The 14,732-nt window shown below is 45.9% G+C and overlaps 1 long non-coding RNA gene across 1 annotated transcript; it reads left to right on the top strand.

The window, feature by feature from the left end:
• Positions 1-1,297: 1,297 nt before the first annotated feature.
• LOC149346038 (uncharacterized) lies at positions 1,298-3,732 on the top strand. The gene is made up of 3 exons (XR_016292045.1): positions 1,298-1,670; positions 1,738-1,854; positions 3,601-3,732. It is a non-coding gene; the product is annotated as an uncharacterized LOC149346038 (long non-coding RNA).
• Positions 3,733-14,732: the final 11,000 nt, after the last annotated feature.

Here is a 14,732-nt window from a genome sequence, read left to right as displayed (position 1 = left end):
TAAGATTTTTAGAGGGTAAGCGAAGAATTTAAGCTTATAAACCAATTGCCTTCTGTGGTCTTGGATATCAGATCAAGCTGCACACGGCAAGAGTGCGAGCGGTAAAGATACGACCGTGAAATGGGTTTCTGTTTCACGTTATACCCATTTTACCGCGAGACGGCGGAAAATCATTCCGGCTGCAAACAACCCTGTGCGTGGCTGCATCAATGGCGTTGGCGTGTATTTCGCGGATTACGTTTTCTTCAAAATCCAGCTTCATCGTCTGCTTACGGTAAGTCTACACGTTTATATTTTATTCATTTGGTCTCCTAAACCACTCTAAGCAGAGCTATGTGTGCAGAACAGATTATGTGCGCAGTTACAAACGTCCTATCTTCGTTTCTAAGGCGGAAGCCATCGGGTTCTCGACTGATGCCGCTTATCTCTGTCCCGCTGTCTTTACTAACGCGCGGAAAGGCAGTCTGTGCGATGCCCTTGATGATAAGCCGCTCCTCGCGAGCTGTCTACTAGATTTTTCGTGTTTCAAGGTAGATGCGCGGCCAGAAATGTCGTTTAGCCTGTGAATGACGGCCGAGATGGAACTGTGTGTTAGTTAGCGCCGTGTGAGCTCAATTTACTTTGCACCTCCGAAAACGTACTTACATACACTCTCGTTCAGTGGTGGATTACATTTATTTTCTTATTTTTGTGTTATCGCGTGTCTGGACCATGGAGTGCTGTTCTTTTTAAGGTGTGCATTGCTTGCTATGTATGGACGCTCGCTCGGTGCGCGTCGTGGACGCCGACGTTTCAGCAAAGGTGTCTTGTAACGCTATAGACTGCACTGTAAACACAAATAAGCCCAAATAGGAGTATAAATGAGAAGTGTCCGCTTTTAAACTCCTTATTGAAAATTGCGCAATCGACTTTAAGTAGTAAAAAAGAGGATATCCTCCTTTTTTACTGCCGTCGCGAAAGCGAGGAGTAAAATAAAGCATTTACATGATTTTACTACTTTTCCAAGCAGGAGTATGTCGGCTTCAATACTCCTTCAGGCCCTTTATGCACTCCTTAGTGTCTGCCCGCCGCCTAGTGGCAGCTGCCGGTTCGCTGCACTTGCAGGTGACGACGCCGGCTCTGTCGTTGCTGCCTGCTCGCTTCTCGCCTCTGCTTTTCCTGCTTCACGCACGTTTGTCATGTTACGAGACACTGAATCGCCGCAGCCTCGCGCACCAATGGGCGCCACAGACAGTGCCTGTGAAGCCCCCAGTGTGTTCGGAGAACGCTTGGTGTTGCATCGCCTGCGACGGCAGTCCGCGAGAGGCTTAGCCAGCCGAGCTCGGTACAGCCAACATGGCGGTGTGTGACGCGTCGACCTCCCCGCAGCCGCCAGTTTGCCACCCGCTCCTTTGCGCGCTCTTGTCGTGACGTAAGAGATTGGACATCATCGACCTTAGCAGCAACGTGCTGCAATGAACGTCTCACTCAAGCCAGCAATACGTGCAGAAGCAGCGGCTGGTCATTCATTGTCTACACAGCATACAAGTGTTGGCTGCTGCCGTTTCGCCGCGCCGACATGGCGGTGTGTGTGTGTGTGACGCATCAGTTTTCTCGACATCGTCGGCCCCTCGTTCTTTCGCTGTATTGCAAGAATACTAAAGACCGGATTATCATCGTCGTGTGTACTGGTAAGCAGCATTAAACTCTCCTTTGATGCCACAGACGCGCATGCACTTAACGCCGCTCTCTTTTCAGTGTGCGTAGACTTGCTGTGAACCACGGGTGCGCCGAGATGAAAGGCTTAACGAGAACAGCAAAACAGCAAAGGCTTCATCGTGGTCCGGTAGAGCCAACTCACACAGCAGTCATGAAGTAAGTATCTGAGAAATTTGTTGCATGCGGCTGAAAAAAAGAGTGTGGCACTGCAGTCGTGGCTGTTACGCTAACATGTACAACTGGAAGTACGGTCAGTTCTTCTAGGGACCAAATTTTCTTCATGCGTTCACGCCCCATGAATATGGAAAAACTGTACAGGCAATGACAGGTGAAAATGCACAGCTTTGGGGTCCGTGAATTTTTGTCACGTTATTACGAACAGTGCTGAGAACAAAACATTGCCTGCCCTAATCGGTTGCTTCCTTTCCTCTCTTTTAAGAGGGCCTTGTTATGCAAACAATGCAAGCGATTTTATTCTTTTAAGCCATAGAACAGGACATGGCGACGCCTTAGCGCTCAAGAAGATTAGCTAAACTGTTACATTTTCCGAGTTGGTGGCATCTTAACGTTGCAGCGAACATGTGGTGGCAACCGTACTGAGCGCTGCCTTTCTGGATCGTTAGGCGTCTAGTTCCAAAATGTGGTATCTTGTAAGCTCTTCGCATTTGAAGAATGTGGAAAGAAGTTTCCACTTCGCGTGCAGTTTCCGAACACATTCCATTGTGTGAAACTCGTGGAGGCAAGCGTTCCGGTTCAGACTGCTGATCCCGGGAAGGCAGCGAAAGAAAAAGAATAAAGCATACGCCAGTGTACAAGATCCCCTGCTCGTGCTGGACGTAGTACATTGGCGAAAGCAAGCATTTCCCAGAAAAACTGAAGCAGCACAAAGCGGATGCCAAACAAATGAACAAGGAAGGAAGCGCGGGTTGACAAGACTGACTTCGAGGGAACTATTCTTGCATGAACGGTCTACGACCAGTGACCCGGCGGATGACTAACCGAAGGCTTAAAAAAGGCAAGCTGTGACTCGTCGCAGTCACACCTGCTGAAAGAACCAAGAAGATTCCGAAACGTCGTGTTTTTTTTCGTTTTTTTTTTTGGTTGGCGTTCTTTCCTACTTAAGGTATATTCCTTTCCCAGCCAGATAGACCTGTGTAGAATATTTTCTTTTGAACTCTGGCCACGAATGTGAGGGCAAAGATTAACAGAAGGCAGGTGGCGGCGGGAGGGTGGGTCTGGTGGTAGCTTTCTATTCCTAACAATGCCCTGCCTTTGACTGACCTATACACAAAATGACGTCCTGCGAATGTGTAGCTGCGGGTTCTCTCATCAAGGAAATTTCATGTAAGCTTCCGCTGCATGTATGCAAAGCGCTCTCTTTTGTTTGCATGTTCTGATTTCAATAATTGGTTCTGATATGGTGCCTGAAAAGCATGAGGAACCTCTGACAAGTGAAAAAGAAAATTATATCGCAAGGCCTCTTTCAGTGCAGGAACGCAGCCAAATGCAGCGCGAATGCGCAAGTGCCTCAGTAAGACCATTTTATTTTTTCAGTTTTATGCTTTGCGGGAAAAATGTTCCCTATCGATGCTGCTTCCCATTCGCTGTATTACCTTAACGTTTACGAAAGGGGCTCTCTGGAATTTGTGATTCCCAGAAAACCACGTTTAGCCGCTGTCATCCGACAGGGTAAAGGTATGTATTAGCTACTTGATTACCTACTATGTTCTACTAGCTAATCTTTTGTCATGAAAAACGTTTAAACTTCAATAATACCTACTTTATTGAAAAGTGCACTCTGAACTGCTTTGGGACCTTGACTTCTACACTTGAAGCACGTCATACATCAAGCTTAGAGGTACAATTCCTCTGATGCCCTTTTTTTTCTAATCTTTCTTTCAGAAGGAGCCTGTATGTTGACAGCAAAGCATTTCAAGGTTCCCTCCCTGCTTTCAAGTGTGGCATCTCTATTTTAATTCCTTTGGGTATTTCAATTCTGTACCCAAAGACAGCGTGGGTTAAGGCACTCTTCTTCTTTTCTACAGGGGCCAAGACGTTGGTTCTCTGTAACCATCGAAAGCAAGCTGCCGAACACATGTCTCAAATGTTTTGTACCCAATAAAATATTGTTTGAAATAAATCACTGCAATTTCATCGACGCATTTATCCTGCAATATCAAGCTCTAAAGTGAGCCTTCCATACGAATACTTTATTTCAAATCGGCTTCCACGTCAAGTGAAATAATATACTCGTCTGGGAATCATAAATGTAACCCTATAGTAAGGAAAATTTCTAAAAAAATGTCCTGTCAAAACTACTTAGAAGGAACAGGCACGTACTCCTGAAATGTACTATAAAGGTAGCTGCAAAGGAGTATATAATACTTCTATAAATTGCCATGCTAACTCCTTTGTGATCACAAATTTACTCCTAAATAAACTCCCGTCTGCAGAGCGGTAACACTTTACTCCTTCTAGCACTCCGAAAGTACCCCTTCAAACAGAGGAGTAGACGATATACTCCTATTCTGAGGAGTATAAAAACCCCTTTTCGGGAGTGCGCTACGCGATGAGCCATTTACTCCTATCCGGGTGTTTTTCGGTTTGCAGTGTGGAGCGCGAGACGTTTGTCAAAGTTGTATTCAAGCGGCGCTGGAGGAATGCTTGTAGTGTGATGGGTGAATAAAATTCGTTGCCGGCGCGAATGGCCGGCGTGCTCAAATACCGCGAAGAACCCACGAGCTCCATCCCATCTCCCCTTCGTTGCGCACGTATGGATTCGTCCGTGTCTGTCATCAGAGCCGTTGGCCGCCGCCGCTGGCTTGCGGGCACTTCATTTTGAAAGCTGGGTAAAGGTCGGCTCGACAAGAGGTGGCTTACATTTCGTTCCGAGTGGTTCGTTCATGAATCCCGCTCACGCGTGCACAGATTTCTAGAATACCATTTGCGCGAGAGGCAAAGTATGTGTTTCTGATTTCAGACTGCTACGTTACGAAAGCGCCGATGTGACTCGCCGCTTATTTGAGCCTAAAATTGAATTAAGCTCTCGTGTTATTATAGCTGCGCCTGTTGAAGGCGTTAATTGTTTCATTGAAATACTTCCTACTTTGAGCACGTTCAATGCTTTCGCTGATTTTTCTAGCAGCGTTGGGTTAGGCTGCCTCCATGCAAGAAACACCTCTTTACTGCGCTGTTGGAGCTGCACTTGAAGGAAAAACTAAGTGAATTTCAGACGGTATTTTATCGTGACAGTAATTTGCTGTCTCAACCTCGCGACTGCTTTTGAAACGGCGCAGCTGCAGCCTCTGTGTGCTGTATTAGTTTTCTGAATAATGAGCGCGGCATGGAAGCGCTGCAACCCGCTTGTTTCTAAGAGCGCAGATGTACGAGTATGCTGTTCCGTATTTGTGCTTCAAGTTATAGGCGCAAATCTGTGGTGAACTGGTTGCTTCTGCCTGCTGGTGTTGTATAGCTTGTGCCCGTTTGAGTATCGGCTTACGTACAATCGGCCAAATCTTTAACTGACTTAGGTGTTGCATCGCTAAATGCACCTTGTAAAAAGGTGTCTTGTGGCTACACTGCTGGCATATTTATGTTGTAATTTGACGCATGAGATGGCATTTCATACTTTCTTTTTGTTAATATAATGTTTGAGTGGAGTACCTGCATGTTTAGATCAAAGTTATCAGAAATATTCATCGTCTGCCGCTACGAAGAGCCGAAACAAGCGGAATACGCAGCAATGGTTCTGGTGGCGCATTTGCACTAATCTGGGTAAACGAGTTGTTCGCCATGAAAGGAGTGGTACTTTACCCAGAGGATATGAGGCCATATGGGCCAGAACCATAGCTGCGCATGCCGCTTGTTTCAGCTGTTCGTAGTGGCAGACGAATGTTTCTGATAACGTTGATGTAAACACGCAAGTACTGCACTCAAACATTATATGAACAAAAAGGAACCACGAAATGACATTTGACTCGTTAAATTACAGCAGGAATATGCCAGCAGTGCAGCCGAAAGGCACCTATTTTACAAGGTGCAATTAGCGATGCAACACCCGAGCCAGTTAAAAATTTGGCCGGGTGTACCAGGCTTAATTCACGCAAGGTATTCTGAAGCGCTTCTTCTATAGCGGTTATAAGAATAAATGCTGCAATATTCTTCTTTTTGGATCCCTCTGTAAGGTGCAATGAATCTGTATTGTATGGAGGTGGCATTCTTAACAGCTCCTTGCGAGTCAATGCAGATATGTGGCACAATTGTTCGAAGTCTTCTGTTACAAATAGTGTAAAAGGATTGCCATAAAGAGATCAGTATTGGCTGTAACAGTATTGCCATACAGAAATCAATATCAGTATTGGATTCAGAGTAGAGTGCTCCAGGGATTAGGGGTCTTTGTTACAATGTTTTATGACGACACTTGTAATCTGTCGTGTATTTACTGAAATGATTGAGCCGGCGTGATAGCTCAGTGGCTATCATGTTCGTACGGCGACCTGAAAGATGCAAATTCGATTCCGGCCTAGGCGGTCGCATTTTAATAGAGGCAAAATGCTAAAGGCCTGTGTACTCTGCATAGGTGACCGAAATTATTCCCCAGCCTTTCACTTCAGCGTCTCGTAGCCTGTGTCGCCTTGGGTCTTTGAACCCCATAAAACCAAACCAAAAGATCAAGATTGCCTTTCTAGAATGGCAGAGCCAGGATATGCCTTGCATTGTAAAGCACATGTGTAGAGATGGAATGGGAATTTTTTTTTCAGTTCCTCTCATATTATTTTTTTCCTTTGTGCTTTCTTTCTTTCTTTCTTTCTTTCTTTCTTTATGGGGTTTAACGTCCCAAAGCGACTAAGGCTATGAGAGACGCCGTAGTGGAGGGCTCCGGAAATTTCGACCACCTGGGGTTCTTTAACGTGCACTGACATCGCACAGTACACGGGCCTCGAATTTCTCCTCCAAAGAAATTCAGCCGCCGCGACCGGGATCGAACCCGCGTCTTTCGGGCCAGCAGCCGAGCACCATAGCCACTGAGCCACCGCGGCGGCTTTTCCTTTGTGCTGTACAGGTGAACATGCCCGGATGATTTACTGCAGACGACAGACCACAAGAATGCTTCTGAGGAAACTAGCCGGACTGTTACTTTCAACTTTTATGTTACTGTGGTGCATTCTTATGGTGCATGTATTGCATATTCCCAGCCTGGATAGCTTGGAAATAAACTAAATTTGTAAGTATATTGATTGTTTCATGTGTGAACTCTGTCTGGTGACCTTTTTCAATGATTGTGGACAGTCTATAGGCAGTCTATAGATAATGGTCTACTGATAGTTTAGTAGACAGAGGTCTATAGACTGTCTATAGACAAAGGTCTATAGCACTGCCAGGCCACACACCTATGGAATGGCTATAGACAGTCTATAGACATATGTCTACTGGACCAGTAGACTTTTGTCTGTAGACTGTCTATAGACAGTAATCTACAGGAAGTCTATGGCCATAAGTCTATAGGTCGTCTATAGTCCGTCTATAGACAAATGTCTATAGACGGTCTATAGACAGCTCTATAGGAAATGCATGACCATAAGTCTATAGATCGTCTATAGACTGTCTATAGACCTGTGTCTATAGACTTCCTATAGACCTATAGACTTTCAGTAGACATTTGTCTATAGACTGTCTATAGACAAAAGTCTACTAAAAGTGTATGGCCATAAATCTATAGACTGTCTATAGACCAGTCTAAAGGATTTGTCTATAGACAGTCTATAGACTTCATAGACTAAAGTCTATAGACAGTCTATGGACTGTCTATAGAAATTTTTATAAGGGTAGCGCGTTGCCTTTCTTCTCTGGTTATTCGGCCGACAATTTGCCGATGTGGAGTTTCATGTGCTAGCTCATCAAGCTTGCAAGCACACGACTTAGTGCTCATTTCGCGTCTCCGTCTCACGGAGCAGAGTTTTAATCAGCTCTAAGACTGTAAAGCGTACTTTTCCGTGTAAGTAAAAAGCAAGTAAAAAGCAAGTATAAAGCATGCATGCAAGTTATCCTCTTGCCATCGCTAAACGCCCGATTATGGCTTCGAGCGCTATCCTTCTGAGAGCTACTACTGGGGCTTGTTGGAAATACATACTTGAAGGAATTGGTGAGAGCTATAAAAACACGGAAAAGGGACCAATACACAGGACGAAGCGCTTCGTCCTGTGTATTGGTCCCTTTTCCGTGTTTTTATAGCGCTCACCAATTCCTTCAAGTATCCTTCTGAGCCTAAAGTCCGCAACCAAAGCCTGTTTCGCTGTCTCCGTCGGCAATAACTAAATACTTACCTATCGTCGAGTAAGAACAGCGCGAAAACGGTGACGGCCATGAGAAGCACAAACGAGAGGACCAGTGCTACGCGGCCATTATAAATACAATTTATAACAGTTTTCGACGGTGTTTTTGATTACCTAAGACGCACTTCCACGGATAGCGACCCGCACAGGTAAAGCTTTCGTGGCGCGCGTGGACATCGCCCTTCAATATTGCAAGCTACAGTAGTCTAGAAGACACTAATTTTCAAAGAGTGCTTTTGTCTTCAGTTAAAATATAGATTTCTTCGGCCGAAAACAGCATCTTCTTTAAACAGCTCTTTAACGCGCATGTTACTACTAAAGGCAACTCGAGTTAATCTGAAAGGGCTGGCACGTTCCTAGTTGGAGCATTGTGCCACATCGCTACTTGCCGGTCGTTACCGCACTTTGCTGTGGCGGTTCTCCCACAAAATTATGAAAAAATAACAGAAAACTTAGCAGAAATGAGGAGTAAGGGAGGTAACGAAGGAAAGAGGTAAACCGCGATGAAGGTTGAATGAAAAAGGAGAGCTGAGTTAAAAATGAGACTTAAACAGTTTCAGCAATTACTGCTTTCTCGCTTCTTGCAGCTCCGTGTCACTGAGAAGCCGCTTCGAGTTCCATGGGAAAGACACCGCCCACAACTGCGCAAATGGACGCATTGCTCGCTCTTGCGAGTAGCGCTATGGCTGACCCATATCGTCTGCTGTTTTGGGGAGCTAGTAGCCTTGAGAAGCCCATCTGCCAGTCGCTGTTGTACCTGAAGCCCTGTTACCACGTCCTCAGGGACTTGAGCCTCCAGCGGCTACTGGAGAACGCTGACCACATCGGGAAGATGTTCATGGCTTGTGGTCATTTTGCGCAAGGACAAGGACACCAGTCCGGCTTCGATTTTACTCAACTCCTGCACTGACTCGTCTCGCTGCATCGATACATCGCATGGCCTTCAGTGTAGCCTTTAGTCACCTCTTGAACTGCGCTCTTGTAGGAAGTCCCGGCGTTAAGAAGCTGCATGTTTCCCACAGCGACATTGATGGCGTCCATGGACTGGTTCAAATGCTTAGCGTGCCAACGAAACAAGGCGAAAAGCGAAAAGTTCCTTTTTTTCCTAAGGACCGCCACCATGGCGTGTAATGAGATGTTTAATACATCCGTATAGGACCGATAGCATATTCACAAGTGGCAGAGCTTTCAATGAGCGATCAGCAAGGGCGTCCGCACAACTTTTTCCAGGGGGGGGGGGGCACCCGATGGCCGGGTATGGCGGAGGCGGTAGGTTAGGGCCGAAAAGGAACTATTTGTAGTCTAAACTGTGCACATGAAACAAAAATTAGAAACATCAAATTAGTGCTAGGCTTGGAGAACAAACCTTCGAATTTATTAATGAACAAAGAATTGAACTCAATAACCAAAATCCGATAAGTTAGTGTCTGGATTGAGAGGACCTAGTAGTAGCGCTAAAAAAACAGGGACGAGGGTAAACGAAGACAACACAGACGCTAGACATCAACTGGCTTTATTCCCGAAAAATACGATGAATTTATAGGTGATAATCAGGAGGAAAAAATCAACACTGAAATCGCATGCGTGACGGCACTTCCCAACACAGGAACTTCAATTCTTTAGTACAAAGATAAACATTTGGTTTGCTCACACACGATTGGCTTTCCATGTGAATAAGAAAGGCTTCCAATAACTCCCGCTCCGCCTGGTCTTCATTTAAAGATATCACACGTGTTTGCTGAAACAAAGGGGTACAAGTTTTTTCATCATGCTTACATCGTTTGCAGTGTGCCGCTAAGTGTCCAGGGCCTGATGTAGCAGCTGCCAGATTCTTGTGCTCCATTAGGCGAACGTTGATACAACGGCCAGTTTGGCCGATGTAGCATTTTTCGCAAGATAGTGGAATCCGACAGACCACATTGGTCCTGCAGGCCAAACGGCTTCCCATGCTTGATGGGGCATGGCAGTTTCCCGTTGCAGTCATCATTCACAACTCTGCAAAGTTTCCCGAGTTTGTTGGGTGCAGTAAGCACTACTCTGATATTGCCTTTCATGGCCACCTCTTTTAAAGCGGTGCGTAGGCCGGTGAACATAGGGCAGTGCCACTCATGTTGCCGGTTTGTGGGCTTGTCACTCAGTCGTCAGCTTATGACCCCAAGCTTTTACCTTGTGTATCAGGCTCTCGGCGATCGATGCCCCCAGTTCCACAGGAAAACCTGCCCCAGTCAAGTGACCCGCCTGCTTATAGACACCCTTAAGCATCTTGTGCTAGCAAGACTTCTCTAGAGCTGCAAGAAGGCAGGTCTTAGCAATGCCCCTTTTAACCAATTTTGAGCGGGCGGAATCAAAATTCAAAATTCCTTTTTGGGCCTTGGCTGGTACATGTGGCAGACGTGTGATTCACCAAAGAAAAAAAGAACATCAAGAAACCGTAGGCTACCATTATTTTCAAGTTCATGGGTAAAACTCAGAGCCCCGGCACAGGACTTAAAAAGATCTGTAGTATGGTGGATTAGATCCTCATTTCTGTGGTCTTCACGTTTTGCTACCATGAGAAAATCATCTACATATATAAAAATTCATAAATTCTTGTTGTCATTGAGGAGATATGTCGACGATTTTCTTGTGGTAGCAAAACGTGGAGACCACAGAATTGAGGATCTAATCCACCATATTGCAGATCTTTTTAAGTCCTATGCCAGGGCTCTGAGTTTTACACATGAACTTGACAATAATGGTAGCCTACGGTTTCTTGATGTTCTTTTTTTCTTTGGTGAATCACACGTTTGCCACTTGTACCAGCCAAGGTCCAAGAAAGGAATTTCGAATTTTGATTCCGCCCGCTCAAAATTGGTTAAAACGGGCATTGCTAAGACCTGCCTTCTTGCAGCTTTAGAGAAGTCTTGCTCGCACAAGATGCTTGAGGGTGTCTAAAAGCAGGCGGGTCGCTTGACTGGGGCAGGTTTTCCTGTGCAATTGGTGGCATCGATCGCCGAGAGCCTGATACACAAGGTAAAAGCTTGGGGCCATGAGCTGACGACTGAGCGACAAGCTCACAAAAGTCAAGATGCTTCGCACTGTCCTATGTTCACCAGCTTACGCACCGGCTTAAAAAACGTGGCCGTGAAAGGCAATATCAGGGTAGTGCTTACTGCATCCAACAAACTCGGAAAACTTTGCAGAGTTGTGAATGATGACTGCAACGGGAAACTGCCATGCCCCATCAAGCATGGGAAGCCGTTTATGGCCTGCAGGACCAATGTGGTCTGTCGGATTCCACTATTTTGCGGAAAATGGTACATCGGCCACACTGGCCGTTGTATCAACGTTCACCTCATGGAGCACAAGAATCTGGCAGCTGCTATACCAGGCCCTGGACACTTAGCGGCACACTGCAAACGATGTAAGCATGATGAAAAAACTTGTACCCCTTTGTTTCAGCAAACACGTGTGATATCTTTAAATGAAGACCAGGCGGAGCGGGAGTTATTGGAAGCCTTTCTTATTCACATGGAAAGCCAATCGTGTGTGAGCAAACCAAATATTTATCTTTGTACTAACGAATTGAAGTTCCTGTGTTGGGAAGTGCCGTCACGCATGCGATTTCAGTGTTGATTTTTTCCTCCTGATTATCACCTATAAATTCATCGTATTTTTCGGGAATAAAGCCAGTTGATGTCTAGCGCCTGTGTTGTCTTCGTCTGCCCTCGTCCCTGTTTTTTTAGCGCTACTACTATGTCCTCTCAATCCAAACACCAACTAGCTCAGCTTTCTGCCTTAAAAGTTAGTGTCACCTAAGTGTGCTAATCAAGCTGTGTAGTTATTTTCTGCTAGCGCATAAAAATATCCGTAATTCCGGGGGGGGGGGGGGGGGTGGCAACCGCCTTCACGTGCCCCCCCCCCCCCCCTCCCTGGACTCCCATGGCGATCAGCATTTATAAGTTTAGTCAATCAGTTCATCAAGAAGCAAGCCACAAATAAGACTCACCGATTCGTATGTTATATTGAAGCTGTGTACTTTGGCCGGTTATTTGACGAAAACATCATGACGGCTAATATGTTAGCAATGAAATCATACTACGTCTCTGGTACGGCTAATTTGCCAAATCTTGCGAATGCTACCCCCTCCCCTTCCAAATGATAATGTTTGAGGAGCTCACACTTATCTTGAGGTGCAATGTTACTGAACCTAATTCGATCTTCTCGGAAGTAGCAGCTTGGAACACAACCACAGCCTCCTAATTTTCAATGCCTGGCCATCGGCGACAATGTCAAAGAGTGCCGGCCGTCCACTTTTCGCCAAGACTGCGAGCGCCGCTCCTCGGCTATCGGCAAAAGAAAGCGTGCTGCAATGAAACAGGCGCTCGCCATGACGAGGCGCTCGCATCGGAGACCACCTACAACATGGATGAAGGAAAAAAAATTTTCCTTCCTCCAAGCCTAGAACCTCGCTTATCGCGGCGCATCTAGTTTTGCCACGGATCGTGGTGAGGCGCTCGCATATCAGAGAACATAAAGCAGGAAGATTTTTGAAATGCGCGCGAACCAGGAGCACGGGCTCATTGGCGCGTATTGAAACCCTCTTATGACCTCCTCACACTTCGCCCGCAATGAGCGCTGTCAGCCTTGATTGTGCTTGAACGACTGCTTTTGAGCCGATGCCCAGGCATGGAAAATATAGGAGACTTTGACTCAACACCACTAAGTTTTACATCGCCAAATTCGTTGTACGAGATCCTACTTGTTGTCAGTCGCCGTGTTCAGAACGAGGGGAGTAAATCCAACACTGTCGAACATACCCAACTTTCCATTACTCAGGATCCAGAAGTTGTGAAAGCACACCTTGCTCCCTTGAACGAAAACTGTGTCCACAAGAGTTTGGAAGTGGATTTCGTCGATTTCCTCCAGCGACTGCAGAGCCTTCTCCGTGCGCTAGCGCTCAACATGGCTTTGACTGCGGTGTAGACTTTTTTGTGTAGTTGTTTTCTTATAATTTTTGTTTCTCTCTTCTGGGTGCGTCCAATCGAGTATAGTATCTAGAACGCCCTTACAGTACTCGTTGCTTTGTTAATCTGCACGTCCCCTGTGAAATTTATACATGTCCTTATCTATCTCGCTTTTGATATCTTAGTGTCGCACACGCAATGTGCGTACCTATCCGATTGGAAAATAAAGTACCTGTTACCCGACGCAGTTTTGTCTCATCCTTGTTCATCCCAAACTGCACTGCCGACTGCCAGACCGGCACAAGAAAAATGATAGAAAATGATCCACTACGTCGACAACACTAATTTAGACCACGGAAGGCCTTTGTACAAGTTGGTGTCTTTACTCTGCCTTCGTGTGGTGAACTGAAGATGTCCGATGAGATTAAAATTTCAGGCCTTGCGCAAAGGATGCTCATTGCAAGCCACTACTAAGGTTCTGCTGCACTGCATTGATTCAAACATTGATGTCCATCATATTCCATTTTCCACCGTACGTGATTTTATAATTCAAAGCTTGTAATTATACTCATTCTTAATCATAAGCAGCAGTAACAACACTTTTGGAATGAAGCCTTGCATTGTGTTATTTTTGCTTTACTATGTCTGTTAATGTCGCATTACGTGTTGTTAATTCTTTTGTTGCACTTTCGTTTTTGTTTCCGCTGCATATGTACAGTATGTACAGAGCGCAATGTGTCTGGCTGTGTGCTACTGCCTGAGGTGGTGAGAACTCAGTCAAGCGTCCTCGCTTTTTTTCTCACCACCTCCATCATTTGTTATGATGGAAATAAACATTATTATTATTATTACCGAAACTACCCGAGTGCCCGCAAGAGAAGGCCGCACCAGTGCATAAGCTAGCCCCATAACTTGAACAGTTCAGACCTTTAGTTGCTGTAATGGCACAGGGTCGGCCGTGTACTTCCCAAGTATATCCAGGAACATTTAAGGCTTCTTTTCTCATCAACTACATCCCATAGCTGATTCCGGTTTGTTTAATTTGATTCCATTTTCTTTCCTTCATTAACTGAAGTATAGTAGAATTCAGCCCAAGCACGAAGCGGAATGACTCTCAAAATAGGCTTTCCATCCAATAGCGGCGACCGATTGTCATGACACGCGGTTAATCGTGGTTAATCTCCTTGCACGTGCAAGCCCCTGCGATGTCACGTAAGCAGCTGTAAGGATATTAACTGCGGCGTCGTGACAACAGGCCAGGGCCATTAGGGCATTTGCCGCATCAATCTTGAGTTGTATCCGCCTATAGAAGTACAGTTTTACAGCAGGTACTGTCGGGGACAAAACTGGTATACTCCACTTTGCGAGAGCCGGAGCAAAGGAAAACTTCAGAATTTTTTTTCGAGCTAAAGCACGAAACAGTGAATCGAACCAAGCGACATGCCTGCTGATAAGAAAGGTCGCGCACTGGCTGTCTCGATCCCAGATGCCGAATGTAGATCGCATTGCAACGCAGTTTTCCGTTAGGTAGAACTTGTTAGTGCCCCGCCGCGGTGGCTCAGTGGTTATGGCGCTCGGCTGCTGACCCGAAAGACGCGGGTTCGATCCCGGCCGCGGCGGCTGAATTTCGGTGAAGGCGTAATTCTAGAGGCCCGCGTGCTGTGCGATGTCAGTGCACGTTAAAGAACCCCAGGTGGACGAAATTTCCGGAGCCCTTCACTACGGCGTCCCTCATAGCCTTAGTTGCTTCGGGACG

The sequence above is a fragment of the Amblyomma mixtum genome, chromosome 4 (genome assembly GCF_055824585.1).
Source record: "Amblyomma mixtum isolate Tamu chromosome 4, ASM5582458v1, whole genome shotgun sequence".
In the NCBI taxonomy this organism is placed as follows: domain Eukaryota; kingdom Metazoa; phylum Arthropoda; class Arachnida; order Ixodida; family Ixodidae; genus Amblyomma; species Amblyomma mixtum.
This window is presented reverse-complemented; position numbering and strand designations above follow the sequence as displayed.